The following is a 17,908-nucleotide window of genomic DNA, read 5'->3' on the forward strand; positions in this document are numbered from 1 at the left end:
GACTTTCAGATGACGTTAGTTCCGTCTGCTCTCTCATGTAAAAGATTCCACAGTACTAGCTGAAAAACATCAGAGGACTTCTTTAATATTTAATCTTCAACCATGACAGACTAATTGTTCATTTATCCCAATGTTCTCTGGGACACCAAGGCCACAAAAGGAGCTGTATAAACACAAGTCTATTTTTTGTGGCATACCCGAAGTGGCCCTAATGTAGTGCAATGAACAAGTTATTTTTCGCATTACAAATATTTACTGTAGTACAAAGCAATCATTCTTACATAGAATGCTCAGTTTGGACAATGGCAGTAAAGAACGAGAGTTGAATTTGGAAGTTGACTAGCCACGTGCAATAGAATTCTGAACGTTAGTGTAGGGAACAACTAATGCATGTCTTTACAAACTGAGAATCAAAAGTACATTCTAAGTTATTAGTAGCATGAAAGAAAAAGCAGGACCCATTCATGATGAAAGGTCACAGGAGGAAAATCTTCAACAGTTAAATCCTTGCACTGCCAAATTTGTGTTCACATGTACATTTAATTTGAGAAAAATCATAACTGATAAATAAAGAACACAGATGATTAATAATTTTTTAAATTGCAAACAATGCTGAAAATATTTTGGAAATCCAAAATCTCAGAAGCTCGACAAAGCTGAATTTCAAACATAGTGACAGAGGGCACGATTCTCCGGCCTATGTTGCGCTCTCTCAAGCGAAACAAGGCCGGTGAATAGCGGGAGGCGCCAAAAACAAGAACCGTGCCAGGTGCCAAAGTTTGCAGTGCAACGGACCCGCTCCCGTTTATGAAATCGGTATTTTAAATGGAGGCAGCCAGCTGCTTACTTCGTCCTGTGGCCTTCGATGCCCCTGGCGGGCGTCCTCTGGGGCTCTGAGGCTCGAGGGCCCCGGCTCACCTGTCGGCAGCACATGCACAACCGTGCAGCCACGTCCCGTGTGCTGACTTCGCGATGCAGCCACATCAGAGGAGTGGACCACAGGAACTCTGGTGGCCACTGTCGCCACTTCATGGGACGGATCCAGGTTGGCACTCAGTGCCCCTTCCTTGCGCCTAGTGCCCATAGGGCAGAGGTTCACCATGGGACGGAGGGGCAGCTGGCTCAAGTCGGGCCCGGCTGCCCCTGCTCTGCCAATCCTGGCGATTCCCCATGGTCTGCACCATCATGTCTACGCTTTCGGCGACGCTCCTCAATGATTGGGCCATGCTCTGCAGCGCCTCAGCAATGCCCACGTGCGACTGGGACAATCTCTGCATAGTCTCGGCCAGACACATCTGAGAGTGGGACATGTCTCGCAGCACATCATCAAGGTCAGCCTAGTGCTGGGCGACATCCCCCAGCGAGTCGGAAATTCTGCCAAGGTCCTCAGCCATGGCCATCACCGACTGTGTGACGCCTTGGACACCTTTACTAATGGTGCCGCGTCATGCACCAGGCTCTCCACTGCAGCCGCCACCCTGGCAGTGTTGGACTCGGTGCCACACGTTGCTAGCGACATCTCCTGCACCCGTAGCCTCTGGGACTTCTCCAATCAGCTATGAATCTGCTGGAGTGCTGCTAACATACCCCTCAATGTCCTGGCTACTCTCTCTCGTCTCCAATAGCTCCGGGTAACTCTGTTCCACAGGCACAGCATCAGGCTGGGATCCAGCTGGGTCCTGGGATCCAGGAGACTTCCAACTGTTGTCTCTTCTGGGGTTCCTGCCTCCACCTGATGTGCATCACCAGCAATATGGTGCTCACCTGATTCTGGCCCCGAAGCCTGTCCAATAACATGTCCCACCAAGGTGCGTGTATCTGCACAGGTGGAGGGTGGGGATAACAGCTGTGCCCGCAACCATAACGGTGGCATCCTATGAGCTCTCTTCCGAGGGGCTCTCCTGGGAGGCAGGAGAGGATGCCTACTGGGATGGACTGGCATCATTGGCAGGAGGACCTGCAGGAGAATAGACATGTGGACAGTGGGGGGATGGGGCAGTCAGTAAGGCAATAACATCTCACGTTTGAGAGGTCCCGCTGGTGGAGCCCGATGGCCCCTCAGCTCTGCAGCGACCGCCAGCCTCCCAGGGGTGACTGATCTGTCCTCTGCTATCCCAGTCACCTAGAGGGAACGCTCCTCCAAGGTGAGGATTCTCAAGTCTGGCACCCCTCCGCCAGTCTGGGTTCTCTCCCGATGATTATGGGAGAGCTTTTCCTGAGGAGTCACAGAGGGGGCATCATAAGCCACATGCATGGTTCACAGTGGTGCGAGGGGGGGGGTGGTCGTAAGGTTGGGGGATTGAAGGGGGAGGGGGGTGGGGGTCACCTGGGGAGTTGGGACTGGTCCATGCTAGTGTAAAGCAGTACTAAACGGCGTCCTGGCGTGGTCTCCCAGGTGTGACTGTTAGGTGCCGGATGCCGAGAAAATCCGGCAAACGCATATTTAATTTGGATTAGGGTCACGCACAGCGAGGGTGAGATCCAGATCACGACGTCTCATAAGACTCCATTAAATCTTGCAAGGCATTTCGACCATCGCAAATCTCACGAGAGGCCTCTCACAAGATTCAACAACTTTGTCTCAACACCAAGTCGGGCGCGAGAGGCCATTAAATTGCACCCATTATTTTTAATGTAATAATACTCAGGAATACACTCAGATTCTATTTCTGTGCATGCTTTCTAACACAACTGCTCTATCTCTGAATTCTTCTGTTGTAATTCAACCAATTTTCCTGAACTAAAGATACCTGCTTCATCCTCCATCTGCTCTCATTCATCATCAACTATCTGGTCAAAGATTGTTCTGATAACTGAACCTCAGTCTCCCTTATCTTTAGCCCTTGATTTCTCCTCCTCCTGTCTCAACCTGTGGCTTTGTGATCTTATTACCACACAATCTGGAAACACCCCACCTATATCATTACCAAGGTTGAACTGTACCCCTGAAAAGGGTAATTTCTCTATTACTCCTACCACAACTTCTCACCGGACTCTCCAAACTTACCTTACATTATGAAATACGACTCACTTCACCAGTAACTCCACATATTACTATCTTTTCTGGCAATAACCCTCTGAACTATATATCTCCTTATCTTGCACCATTAAAGATTGACTTGCTCCTGTATCCCATATGATGTTAAGCTCCTTATCTTCCGAATTTTATTATCATTGGGTGGCGAATATAACAGCGGTCAGGAAGTGCGTAGTGAGGGAGGGGTCAGTTTGGGAGCGGATGGAGGCGGCCTCATGTAAAGTCACGAGTTTGGGAGCACTGTTAACGCCACCTCTGCCGTTCTTGCCGGCCAGGTAATCCACAAGCCCGGTAGTAGTGGCAGCCCCGAGGTTATGGGGACAATGGCGGCAGTACATGGGATTGGAAGGGGCATTGGTGTGGGCACCAATATGTGGTAACCACAGGTTCGCTCTGGTGTTCCGGAGGTGGCAGCGACGGGGATCGAGAGATTTGGAGATCTGTTTATTCATGAGGACTTCCCGAGCTTGGAGGAGGCGTTTGAGTTTCCAGATGGAGTGGGTTCCGGCATCTGCAACTGAGGGACTTTGTGTGGAGGCAGGTTTCGATCTTCTTGCACCTGCCGCCCAGGGGCTACAGGATAAGGTGGTGTCGAGAACAGGAGTGGGGGAGGAGAAGGTTTCAGAGATCTACAAGGAACTGATGGAGTGGGGGGAGCCCCGACAGGGGAGGTGAAGAGAAAGTTGGAAGAGCTGGGTGGGGAGCTGGAGTCCGGATTATGGGAGGAGGCCCTCAGGCGTGTCAATGCATCCTCGTTGTGTGCCAGGCTCAGCCTGATGCAATTCAAGGTGGTCCACAAGGCATACATGACAGTGGCTCGGATGAGCAGGTTCTTTGAGGGGATGCAGGATAGGTGCGGGTGCCCTGCGAACCATGCTCAATGGTTCAAGGCTGTTCAATGGGCATGTTCAAGGCTGAGGGGGTTGCTAACGTCATGTCAGAGGTATTAAAGGTGAGGGCGGTGCTGAGTCCAGAGGTGGCGATCTTTGGTGTGTCGGAAGACCTGAGAGCCAGGGTGCGAGAGCAGGCGATGTCCTGACCTTTGCCTCACTGGTGGCCCGGATACGGATCCTACTGGATGGAAGGGCTCGGAAACATCTCGGGGGTATGGGTTAGCGACATGGCGGGGTTTCTCAGACTCGAGAAAATCAAATTCACCACATCTTTCTTTTTCCTTTTCACCTTGCGGGGATCGCTGCAGGAGTTTGCCTGGAGATGGCAGCCGTTCCATCGACATCAAGAGGTCCTGATTGTGTAAGCCATGTTGGCTGGGGTTTGTTACTGGGGGTGTGTGTTGGTTATATTGTGTTGTTTTTGTTGATACCTGATGGCTAAAATTATAAATGCCTTAATAAAATATTTTCTAAAATAAAATCTTTATAAAGATCGTGCACCTTCTTGTCAACCAACCTCTGAACCGGGTATAGAGAGATATGACATTAGGAAGTGCTGAGGGTTTTGGCCAAGGTTGGTATCATGACCAGTACAGGCTTGGAAGGCCAAAGGGCCTGTTCCTGTGCTGTATTGTTCTTTGTTCTTTTCTTTTTTAATCCCAAACCAAACTAGGAATTCCATAGAATCCCTACAGTGCAGAAGGAGGCCATTCAGCCCATCGGGTCTGCATTGACCTTCCTAAGCCCACTCCCTTGCCCATCCCCATAACTCCACCCAACCCGCACACCGTTGGACACTAAAGGGCAATTTTAGCATGGTCAATCCACCTGGGTGAGATTGTGCTAAATTATTTTGCGCCACATCATGCTTGCACTAGCCCTTTCTTTCGTAAAAATGGCAGGGATTCATGGCACTGTGGGATTGTATGATGAGAAAATTGAGCAGTGGAGCTCAGACTGAAAGATTTGATTATTTTGTCCAAGTAAATAAAACTGTGGTATATATTGTAATCCCAACTTTCCGGAGTACAATGGGGTGGGGGTGGCAGAAACATTCAACCTCCTGTGAAGTTTGATGCAGCCAAAAAACCAGGCTCAAAAACTGATGATGAGATTGTGGAGCATTGCAGGGCCACTTCCCATCTAAACCTTTGGTTATTGCAAAGTGGTTCAGGTTCTAAAAATGTAACTAAGAAGGCGAATCAATCACGTCATTCATAGATACTTTGAAGAAATTTGCTGAATATGTGACACTGGAGATGTCTTAATGACACCATTAGAGACAGTTTAGTGTGTGGGTTAAGAAGCAAAGCTATCGGACTTCTGGTGGCAGCCATGGAGTGAAAGGTCGCACATTCAGCAGCTCTCGCCCTTCTGGTCTTTCAATGGTTTTTGAGCTGGATTTTTCAGGACATTTCTCAACATAAGTTGATTGAAGGGAGAGGAAAAGGAGGTGACCCTCAATTTATGGAATTGTGTCCAAATAAGAGTCAAAAAAGGAGAAACCAAAAGATGTCGGTCACCACTATCATGCCGGGCTATATGTTGAAAAAGAAACTCGTGTGCTCTGACCTCTGACTGTTCGAACTAACAGGCCTGTCAAGTGTATTCTGAATGGTTTGCAATGTGAGCATTTACTGTTGGTTTATTTTTCTTTCATATAAATGTTTTTATTCTCCATTTTCACATTCTCCTCCAAAATTTACACCCCACCCACAAACACTAAATGGTAACAAATACAAAATCAATCCCCTTAACAATAACAACGATCCCATCCTCCCACCACCCCAAACAACGGCCCACCTGTCAATATATGCATCCAATAAAACAAACCTCCCACAGTGGAAACAAAAAACAAAGGAAAAAAAGAAGTCCGGGACCGCCCATGGTCACCATAGAGTCCACTCCCCCCACACTCAACGTCGTCCAACCTCTGAAAGAGTGCCTTACATGATACCCAAGAGTTGTAAACCCCCCCCCCCCACCCTCCCCTCTCCAACTCTTCCCATCCACTGCCTCATGTAATATTCCTCCCCCCAGGGAGGGGATTGAGTTTCGGAACCACAAGGTCATGCTGCAGCTGTACATAACTCTGGTGCGGCCGCACCTGGAGTACTGCGTGCAGTTCTGGTCACCACAGTATAGGAAGGATGTGGAAGCTTTGGAAAGGGTTCAGAGGAGATTTACTAGGATGTTGCCTGGTATGGAGGGAAGGTCTTACGAGGAAAGGCTCAGGGAATTGAGGTTGTTTTCGCTAGAGAGGAGAAGGCTGAGAGGTGACTTAATAGAGACATATAAGATAGTCAGAGGGTTAGATAGGGTGGACAGTGAGAGTCTTTTTCCTCGGATGGTGATGACCAACACGAGGGGACATAGCTTTAAATTGAGGGGTGATAGATATAGGACAGATGTCAGAGGCAGTTTCTTTACTCAGAGAGTAGTAGGGGTGTGGAACGCCCTGCCTGCAATAGTAGTAGACTCGCCAACTTTAAGGGCATTTAAGTGGTCACTGGATAGACATATGGATGAAAATGGAATAGTGTAGGTCAGTTAGGCTTCAGATGGTTTCACAGGTCGGCGCAACATTGAGGGCCGAAGGGCCCTTACTGCGCTGTAGTGTTCTATGTTCTATGTTCTAAGGGATGGGTTGGACAAGTGTTTTGTTCAGGACTGGACCTTAAAACAAGGGGGGTGGCTATCCTGATTAACAAAAGGGTGATATTCGAGGTGGAGAGGATAGATGCAGACCCGGGAGGCAGATTTATTATGGTTAGCGGGAAGCTAGAGGGAATGGCCGTGGTGCTGGTGAATATATATGCCCCAAACTGGGATGATGTTGTGTTTATCAGGAAGGTGCTGGGGAAGATCCCGGACCTTGACTCGCACCGGCTGATTATGGGGTTGACTTTAATACGGTCCTGGACCCAAGGTTAGACCGGTCGAGTGCTAGGCCGGGGAAACTATCAGAAATGGCGAAGGAACTGTGGGAGTTCATGGAGCGCATGGGAGGGGTAGATCCGTGGAGATTTGAGAGACCAAGGAGCAGGGAATATTCATTCTACTCCCATGTTAATAAGGCATACTCCAGGATAGATTTCTTTGTGCTGGATAAAACACTTTTAGCAGGAGTTGAGGATACGGAGCACTCAGCAATTGTGGTTTCAGATCACGCACCATACTGGATAGACCTACGGGCAGGCACGGGAATGCCCCAGCGCCCACAGTGGAGACTAGATACAGGGCTGTTAGTGGATGTTGAGATCTGTGAGCGAGTGAGAGGCCATTCAGGGGTACATAAAGATCAATGACATGGGAGAGACAGCGGCTCGGATGGTCTGGGAGGCACTGAAAGCGGTTATTAAAGGGGAATGTATTTCGATTCGAGCCCACAGGGATAAAACTGAGCGGTCGGAGCTGGACAGGTTGGAGGGGAAATCTTTATGGCGTTTAACCCTGATAAGTGCGAGGGGATTCATTTTGGTAGGAAAAATTTGAATGTGGATTACAGGGTCAATGGCAGGGTTCTGAGGAATGTGGAGCAACAGAGAGATCTTGGGGTTTATGTCCACAGATCTCTGAAGGTTGCCACTCAAGTGGATAGACCCGTGAAGGCGGCCTATAGTGTGTTAGCGTTTATTAACAGGGGGCTTGAGTTTAGGAGCTGTGGGGTTATGCTGCAACTGCACATGACCCTGGTGAGACCACACTTGGAATATTGTGTGCAGTTCTGGTCACCTCACTATAGGAAGGATGTGGAAGCATTGGAAAGGGTGCAAAGGAGATTTACCAGGATGCTGCCTGGTTTGGACGGTAGGTCTTATGAGGAAAGATTGAGGGAGCTAGGCTTTTCTCTTTGGAACGGAAGAGGATGAGAGGCGACTCAATAGAGGTTTATAAGATGATGAGGGGGATAGATAGAGTGGACGTTCAGAGACTATTTCCTCGGGTGGATGTAGTTGTTACAAGGGGCATAACTATAAGATTCAGGGTGGGAGATATAGGAGGGATATCCGAGGTAGGTTCTTTACTCAGAGAGTGGTTAGGGTGTGGAATGGACTGCCTGCTGTGATAGTGGAGTCGGACACTTTAGGAACTTTCAAGCCGTTATTGGATGGGCACATGGAGCACACCACAATGACAGTGAGTTGGATAGCTTGATCTTGGTTTTGGACAAAGCTCGGCACAACATCGAGGGCCAAGGGGCCTGTTCTGTGCTGTACTGTTCTATGTCTATGTTCTATGTTTACAGCTGGACAGGAGATATTTGGAGTCTCCAAATGAGGAGCTCCAGAAGGAGCGTCAGAGACTTCAAATGGAGTTTGGGTTCCTTTCCACAGGTAAGGCGCAGGGTCAGCTGAGGAGGGTAAAAGGTGCTATATATGAACATGGGGAGAAAGCTAGCAGGATGCTGGCACATCAGCTGAGGAAACAGGAGGGAGTGAGAAATAGGGAAGATAAAGATAAGGATATGAGGGGGAAGAGAGTTACGGACTCGGGGGCGGTGAATGAAGTGTTCCGGGAATTTTATAGCCAGTTATACGAGTCGGAACTCCTGGTTGGGGAGAAGGGCATGAATCAATTCCTGGGGAGGCTAGAGTTTCCAAAGGTAAATGAGGAGCTGGTGGAGAGGGGTCTGATTGGGCTTGGGGAGGTGATCGATGGATTGGGGGTGATGCAATCAGGTAAAGCCATGGGACCTGACAGATTCCCAGAGGCATTTTACAAGACGTTTTCTGGGTTACTGGGACCGCTCCTGGTTAAAGCTTTAAGATAACAAATCCAAGGAGCTGGGAGTACCCCCCCAACGTTATCACAGGCATCAATTTCTCTCATCCTGAAGTGAGACAAGGGTCTGGAGAGCTGTGGATCGTACAGGCCAATCTCCCTCTTGAATGTGGATGCCTAATTATTGGCAAAGATCCTGGCCACTCGTCTCGAGGATTGTGTCCCGGATATAATTGGGGAGGATCAGACAGGATTTGTAAAGGGCAGGCACCTGACATCCAATATTAGACGGCTTCTTAATGTAATTATGATGCCAGCGGAGAGGTGTGAGGCTGAGGTGGTAGTTGCCACGGATGCGGAGAAGGCTTTCGACCGGGTGGAGTGGAAGTATCTATGGGATATTTTCGGCAGGTTTAGGTAGGGATTTGTGGAGTGGGTCCGGTTATTGTACCAGGCTCCGGTGGCAAACACGAACTAACCGATTTCAGTCAGAATACTTTAGTCTATGTTGGGGACAAGACAGGGATGCCCGCTCTCCCCATTACTGTTTGCCATGGCCATTGAACCCTTAGCAATGGCCCTGATAGCAGCGAATGCCTGGTGGGGTATAGTGGTGGTTGGAGGGGGGGGGGGCAAAATCTCTCTCTATGCAGATGATTTGCTGCTTTATGGAGGGGGGGTGGGGTCTTGGAGGTATTAGGAGATTTTCGGCGATTTTCAGGCTGTAGGTTAAATATGGGAACGAGCAAGATGTTCGTGAGCCAGGCACTGGGGAAGGAAAGGAGACTGAAGGAGCTATCTTTTAAAGTGGTTGGGAAGAGTTTTAGGTATCTGGGGATTCAAGTGGCCAAGGATTGGGGGCAGCTTCACAAGTTAAATTTGGACAAAGCAGTGGATCAAATGAGAAGGGATTTCCGTCGATGGGACATGCTCCCACTGACGCTGGCGGGTCGGGTTCAGACGATGAAGATGACGGTCCCTCCAAGACTGCTTTTCTTTTTTCAATGTCTCCCGATTTCTATCCCAAAGGCTTTTTTCAGAAGTATGAATGTGGCGATATCGAGATAGAGATAGAGATAGAGAAATACAGCACAGAACAGGCCCTTCGGCCCACGATGTTGCGCTGAACTTTTGTCCTAGGTTAATCATAGAATTTTCGACAATTTTTCATGGCCAATCCACCCAACCTGCACATCTTTGGACTGTGGGAGGAAACCGGAGCACCCGGAGGAAACCCACGCACACACGTGGAGGATGTGCAGACTCCACACAGACAGTGACCCAAGTCGAAGTCGAACCTGGGACCCTGGAGCTGTGAAGCAATTGTGCTATCCACAATGCTACCGTGCTGCCCTTAAGAAGTTAACCTACACTCCATTATTCTACCCTAATCCATGTACCTATCCAATAGCCGCTTGAAGGTCCCTAACGTTTCCGACTCAACTACTTCCACAGGCAGTGCATTCCATGCCCCCACTACTCTCTGGGTAAAGAACCTACCTCTGACATCCCCTCTATACCTTCCACCATTTATCTTAAATTTATGTCCCCTTGTAATGGTGTGTTCCATCCGGGGAAAAAGTCTCTGACTGTCTACTCTATCTATTCCCCTGATCATCTTATAAACCTCTATCAAGTCGCCCCTCATCCTTCTCCGTTCTAATGAGAAAAGGCCTAGCACCCTCAACCTTTCCTCATATGACCTACTCTCCATTCCAGGCAACATCCTGGTAAATCTCCTTTGCACCTTTTCCAAAGCTTCCACATCCTTCCTAAAATGAGGCGACCAGAACTGCACACAATACTCCAAATGTGGCCTGACCAAGGTTTTGTACAGCTGCATCATCACCTCACGGCTCTTAAATTCAATCCCTCTGCTAATGAACGCTAGCACACCATAGGCCTTCTTCACAGCTCTATCCACTTGAGTGGCAACTTTCAAAGATCTATGAACATAGACCCCAAGATCGCTTTGCTCCTCCACATTGCCAAGAACCCTACCGTTAACCCTGTATTCCGCATTCATATTTGCCCTTCCAAAATGGACAACCTCACACTTGTCAGGGTTAAACTCCATCTGCCACTTCTCAGCCCAGCTCTGCATTCTATCTATGTCTCTTTGAAGCCGACAACAGCCCTCCTCACTAGCCACAACTCCACCAATCTTCGTATCATCTGCAAATTTACTGACCCACCCTTCAACTCCCTCATCCAAGTCATTAATGAAAATCACAAACAGCAGAGGACCCAGAACTGATCCCTGCGGTACGCCACTGATAACTGGGCTCCAGGCTGAATATTTGCCATCCACCACCACTCTCTGTCTTCTATCGGTTAGCCAGTTTGTTATCCAACTGGCCAAATTTCCCACTATCCCATGCCTCCTTACTTTCTGCACAAGCCTACAATGGGGAATCTTATCAAATGCCTTACTAAAATCCATGTACACTACATCCACTGCTTTACCTTCATCCACATGCTTGGTCACCTCCTCAAAGAAATCAATAAGACTTGTACGGCAAGACCTACCCCTCATAAATCCGTGCTGACTATCCCTAATCAAGCAGTGCCTTTCCAGATGCTCAGAAATCCTATCCCTCAGTACCCTTTCCATTACTTTGCCTACCACCGAAGTAAGACTAACTGGCCTGTAATTCCCAGGGTTATCACTGTTCCCTTTTTTGAACAGGGGCACGACATTCGCCACTCTCCAATCCTCTGGTACCACCCCTGTTGACAGCGAGGACGAAAAGATCATTGCCAACGGCTCTGCAATTTCATTTCTTGCTTCCCATAGAATCCTTGGATATATCCCGTCAGACCCGGGGGACTTGTCTATCCTCAAGTTTTTCAAAACGCGCAACACATCTTCCTTCCTGACAAGTATCTCCTCGAGCTTATCAGTCTGTTTCACACTGCCCTCTCCCAACAATATGGCCCCTCTCGTTTGTAAATACTGAAGAAAAATACTTGTTCAAGACCTCTCCTATCTCTTCAGACTCAATACACAATCTCCCGCTACTGTCCTTGATCGGACCTACCCTCGCTCTAGTCATTCTCATATTTCTCACATATGTGTAAAAGGCCTTGGGGTTTTCCTTGATCCTACCTGCCAAAGATTTTTCATGCCCTCTCTTAGCTCTCCTAATCCCTTTCTTCAGTTCCCTCCTGGCTATCTTGTATCCCTCCAGCGCCCTGTCTGAACCTTTGTTTCTTCAGCCTTACATAAGTCTCCTTCTTCCTCTTAACAAGATATTCAACCTCTCTTGTCAACCATGGTTCCCTCACTCGACCATCTCTTCCCTGCCTGACAGGGACATACATATCAAAAACACGCAGTACCTGTTCCTTGAACAAGTTCCACATTTCACTTGTGACCTTCCCTGACAGCCTATGTTCCCAACTTCTGCACTTCAATTCTTGTCTGACAGCATTGTATTTACCCTTCCCCCAATTATAAACCTTGCCCTGTTGGACGCACCTATCCCTCTCCATAACTAAAGTGAAAGTCACAGAATTGTGGTCACTACCTCCAAAATGCTCCCCCACTAACAAATTTATCACCTGCCCTGGTTCATTACCAAGTACTAAATCCAATATAGTCTCCCCTCTGGTCAGACAATCTACATACTGTGTTAGAAAAGCTTCCTGGACACACTGCACAAACACTACCCCATCCAAACTATTTGATCTAAAGAGTTTCCACTCAATGTTTGGGAAGTTGAAGTCACCCATGACTACTACCCTGTGACTGCCACACCTTTCCAAAATCTGTTTCCCAATCTGTTCCTCCACATCTCTGCTGCTATTGGGGGGGCCTATAGAAAACTCCCAACAAGGTGACTGCTCCTTTCCTATTTCTGACTTCAACCCATATTACCTCAGTAGGCAGATCCCCCTCGAACTGCCTTTCTGCAGCTGTTATACTATCTCTAATTAACAATGCCACCCCCCCCCCCCCCCACCTCTTTTACCATCCTCCCTAATTCCCTAATCTTGTTGAAACATCTATAACCAGGGACCTCCAACAAACATTTCTGCCCCTCTTCTATCCAAGTTTCCGTGATGGCCACCACACCGTAGTCCCAAGTACCGGTCCATGCCTTAAGTTCACCCACCTTATTCCTGATGCTTTTTGCGTTAAAGTATACACACTTCAACCCATCTCCTTGCCTGCAAGTACTCTCCTTTGTCAGTGTTACCTTCCCCACTGCATCACTACGTGCTTTGGCGTCCTGAATATCGGCTTCCTTAGTTGCTGGACTACAGATCCGGTTCCCATTCCCCTGCCAAATTAGTTTAAACCCTCCCGAAGAGTACTAGAAAACCTCCCCCCCCAGGATATTGGTGCCCCTCTGGTTCAGATGCAACCCGTCCTGCTTGTACCGGTCCCACCTTCCCCAGAATGCACTCCAATTATCCAAATACCTGAAGCCCTCCCTCATACACCATTTCTGCAGCCACGTGTTCAACTGCACTCTCTCCCTATTCCTAGCCTCGCTATCACGTGGCACCGGCAACAAACCAGAGATGACAACTCTGTCTGTCCTGGCCTTTAACTTCCAGCCTAACTCTCTAAACTTGTTTATTACCTCCACACCCTTTTTCCTACCTATGTCGTTGGTACCAATGTGCACCACGACTTCTGGCTGCTCACCCTCCCCCTTCAGGATCCTGAAGACACGATCCGAGACATCCCTGGCCCTGGCACCCGGGAGGCAACATGGGAATCGAGGTTTATATGGGCAGGTAAAACCCTGAGAGTAAGGAGGGCACTCCTGGAACGGCCCTGCGGGGAAGGGGGCTTGGCTCTCCCGAGCTTTATTAACTATTACTAGGCTGCCAACATATCGATGGTCAGGAAGTGGGTAGTGGGGGAGGGGTCAGTCTGGGAGCGAATGGAGGCAGCATCCTGTAAAGGAACGAGTCGCAAGGCTTTACTGGCGGCGCCCCTGCTGTTCTCGTCGGCTCGGTACTCCACAAGCCCTGCGGTGGTGGCAGCACTGAGGGTGTGGGGGCAATGGAGGCAGCATATTAGACTGGAGGGGGTGTCAGTGTGGTCACCGATCTGTGACAATCACCGGTTTGTCCCGGGGGGGCTGGATGGGGGCTTTCAGGTATGGCAGTGGGCAGGGATTGAGAGGTTTGAGGATCTATACATCCAGGGTTAGGTGGATTGGCCATGATAAATTTCCCTTAGTGTCCAAAATTGCCCTTAGTGTTGGGTGGGGTTACTGGGTTATGGGGATACGGTGGAGGTGTTGACCTTGCGTAGGGTGCTTTTTCCAAGAGCCGGTGCAGACTCGATGGGCCGAATGGCCTCCTTCTGCACTGTAAATTCTATGTAAAAAGGAGGGCTTTCCCACCTTGGAGACATTGGAGGAGGAGTTTGATTTGCCAGGTGGGAACGGGTTTTGGTACCTTCAAGTGCGGGACTTTGTACGGAGGCAGGTCCCAAGCTTTCTTCGCCTCCCCGAGGGGACTACAGGATAAAGTGCTGTCAAAAACAGTGGTTGGAGGTGGGAAGGTTTCGGAGATATACAGGGAATTGTTAGAGTGGGAAGGTGCCCCTATCAGAGAGGTGAAGAGGAGCTAGGAGGGGTGCTGGAAACTGAACTGTGAGAAAAAGCCGTGAAAAGGGTAAATGCATCCAAGTCCTGTGTTAGACTCAGCTTGATTTAGTTCAAGGTAGTTCACAGGGCCTACATAACGGTAGCCCGGATGAGTAGGTTCTTCGAAGAGATGGAGGACAGATGTGGGCAGTGTGGGGGAAGCCCGGCCAACCATGTTCATATGTTTTGAGCATGTCCGAAACGGAGGGAATTCTGGCAGGGATTTGCGGATGTTATGTCAGAAGTCCTGGACGGTAGAGTAACTCAGAGTCCAGAATTGGCAATATTTGGGGTGTTGGAGAATTCGGGGGCAAAGTGGGGGGGGATATCCTGGCCTTCTCCTCCCTGGTGGCCCGGAGACTGATCTTGCTGAGACGGAGGGACTCGGAGCCACCGAAGACCCCGTGTGGGTCAGCAATATGGTAGGGTTTCTCAGTCTGGAGAAAATCAAGTTCGCTCTGAGAGGATCAATACAGGGATTCGCCCAGAGTTGGCAGCCATGCAGCGATTTCTTCAACAAAAATTGAACGTCAGCAGTAAGGGGTGGAAAAAGGGAAAAGTGGGGTGGGGGTGGGGAAGAAAACAGGAGGCATGGTAATGTTAAATAAGGACAGGGAACGTAGTATACGGTAATTGGGGACAGGGCGGGAGAAGTGGGGGACGTGGTTTATTGTTTGTTGTTCTTTTAGGGGGTATTTTGTGCGTCAACCTGCACGGTTGTTTTAGAAAAGTCAACATGTTAAATTGTGAAAATTACAACTGTTTCAATAAAATATTTTCTAACAAAGAAAGAAGCAAAGCTATCCAAAAAGGCTGTTATCGGAAAGCACTTAAACCTAAAGAAGACTTTAGAAGTTACAATCTCTATAGAATCAGAAGCTAGGGAAGCCCAACAATTAAGTTTGAGCAGTAAAATCCATAAAATGTTGTCCGAGACCCGAACAGAGACACAGGTTCGAAATTGTCACCAATGTGCAAAAGCTGGGCGCCCAACAGAGGTGGTACAAAGAGCAAAATGCATGAATTGTGGTAAAAAGGGAAACGTCAAATGTTCATGTTGGGGAAAGAAACAAGTTCCAAACAAGAACTATAAAAAGCAAGAACCATAAAAAGAACCAAGTGTATCAAATGGAAAAACAATAATCAATTAACACTGCAACCAAGTTACTGTTAAAATGCCCTAGTCGCCACACTCTGGGTACACTGAGCGAAAATTTAAAACGTCCAATTCACCTAACAGCACGTCTTTTGGGACTTGTGGGAGGAAACCAGAGCACCCGGAGGAAACCCATGCATACGCGGGGAGAACGTGCAGACTCCGCACAGACAGTGACCCAAGCCGGGAATCGAACCATTTCCCTGGCGCTGTGAAGCAGCTGTGCTAACCACTGTGCTGCCGTGCCATCCATGAGAGAAAAGGATCCAAAAGTGATACAAAAAAGGTGAAAAAAAGGACCAGAGTCACAGTCAGATGATAAACTGTTGTGAACTTCCTTACTATTACAGGCAAAACAATCCCATTACTGGGCCACTCCTTTACTGGACGGACAACTGGTGAAAATGGAGCTAGACACTGGAGCACCAGTTTTGTTCGTACTATAAACTGTTTATCTGGAGAAACTATGCCATATCACCGCACAAATTTCAAAGATAATACTAAGAACATATAACGGTAAAGTGGCTCCGCTCAAGAGCTGTATTGATACAAATGTGCAGCTAAACAGACTGTGGACATCCTTGCACGTCACTAAAGGTAACTATTCAGCCCTCATGGGGAGAGCCTCAATTGAGAGAATCAAGCTAAATTCGGCTGAGGTGAATCTCATGTCGGAGTCCGAAGCAGGTCTCCTGAAGATTTTAAAGAAACAGTCTTTAATGGAGAGCTGGGAAGCTTGAAAGAGATCTCAGTCAAGCTGAAGATAAATACAAAAGACAGTCAAGGTTCCTAAAGGCTAAGTCAGTGCCGTACTCCATCATGCCTGATGTTGAGGTAGAATTAGAGGACTGGTCAAGACAGGGGTCCTCAAACAAGTAATCAATGGTAATATTTAATGGTAACAATGGTAATCAGTGGTAATATTTTCTATTTCAAAGAGATCAGTAACCACAGGACACGGTAAAAAATATATCAGAAATAATCCACTACTGTCAGAAGTTATGGACATGGCACTTTGTGGCAAGACTGAGGGAGCAAACCCAGAGATGAATCCATATGTTACCTGAAGGCTCGAACTATCTGTACGGGCTGGTAGTCTCCTCTGGGGACTGAGGGTCTTCATTCCACCATTGTTTAAAAATTAAAAAAAAAAAGTCCTCAATAATTTATTTTCCAATTAAGGGGCAATTGAGCGTGCCCAATCCACCTGCCTGGGTTGTGGGGGTGAGACCCATGCAGACACGGGGAGAATGTGAAAACTCCACACGGACAGTGACCCAGGGCTGGGATCGAACCCAGGTCCTTGGCGCTGTGAGGCAGTAGTGCTTCCCACCGGGTCGCCTCATTCCACCATTGTTAAGAAAACATAGAATCCCCTCAGTGCAAGGCCATTCGACCCTTCAAAAGAGCACTGTGCCCATTACGAGTGGCTACCTGTCCTATCCCCGTAATCCCATAACCTGACCTGCACATCCCTGGGCATTAAGGGGCAATTTAGCTTGGCCAATACACATAGCCTGCACATTTTTGAACTGTGGGATGAAACCGGAGCACCCGGAGAAAACTCACGCAGACTTGGGGAGAACGTACAAACTCCACACGGACAGTCACCCGAGGTTAGAATTGAACTCGGGTGCCTGACCCTGTGAGGTAGCAGTTCTAACCACTGTGCACCATGCCTCATATCCAAAACTAACTTAATGAAGGTTATTGTGGGGTAATAAGGAGATAGCCAAACGCTATTTTTAGTGGCCAGGGCTCGATTGGGCAGCATGGTAGCATTGTGGATAGCACAATGGCTTCACAGCTCCAGGGTCCCAGTTTCGATTCCAGCTTGGGTCACTGTCTGTGTGGAGTCAGCACATCCTCCCCGTGTGTGCGTGGGTTTCCTCCGGGTGCTCCGGTTTCCTCCCACAGTCCAAAGATGTGCAGGTTAGGTGGATTGGCAATGATAAATTGCCCTTAGTGTCCAAAATTGCCCTTAGTGTTGGGTGGGGTTACTGGGTTATGGGGATAGGGTGGAGGTGTTAACCTTGGGTAGGGTGCTCTTTCCAGGAGTCGGTGCAGACTCGATGGGCCGAATGGCCTCCTTCTGTACTGTAAATTCTATAATAATAGATAGCGAAATCGAGAAGATGGGCACGTGTTCGGCGTATGCAAAGGTTCAAAACCTGCCTTTACTAGTGTCATTACACCCATTGGAATAGCCAGAAGGACCACGGCAATATGCCGAATCATTCGAAGGATGAATGTTTTTCATTAGAAACATGGAAAAGAAAAAATAGGGGCAGGGTGAGGCCATTCAGCCCTTCCAGTCTGCTCCCCCATTCATTATGACCATGGTTGATCATCCAACTCAACAGCCTACTCCCGCTTCCCCCCATATCCTTCCATCCCCTTCGCTCCAAGTGCTATATCTAACTGCTTCTTGAAACCATACAATCAATGTTTTGGAGTCAACTACTTCCTGTGGTAATGAATTCCA

At 48.4% G+C, this 17,908-nt stretch overlaps 1 protein-coding gene across 3 annotated transcripts in view; it reads right to left on the reverse strand.

Moving 5' to 3' along the window:
• The window catches only part of LOC119955646 (tau-tubulin kinase 2-like), a 355,242-nt gene that overhangs the window by 14,025 nt on the left and 323,309 nt on the right, over nucleotides 1-17,908 (reverse strand). The window lies entirely within an intron of this gene.

This window comes from Scyliorhinus canicula, chromosome 2, assembly GCF_902713615.1.
Source record: "Scyliorhinus canicula chromosome 2, sScyCan1.1, whole genome shotgun sequence".
NCBI lineage: Eukaryota > Metazoa > Chordata > Chondrichthyes > Carcharhiniformes > Scyliorhinidae > Scyliorhinus > Scyliorhinus canicula.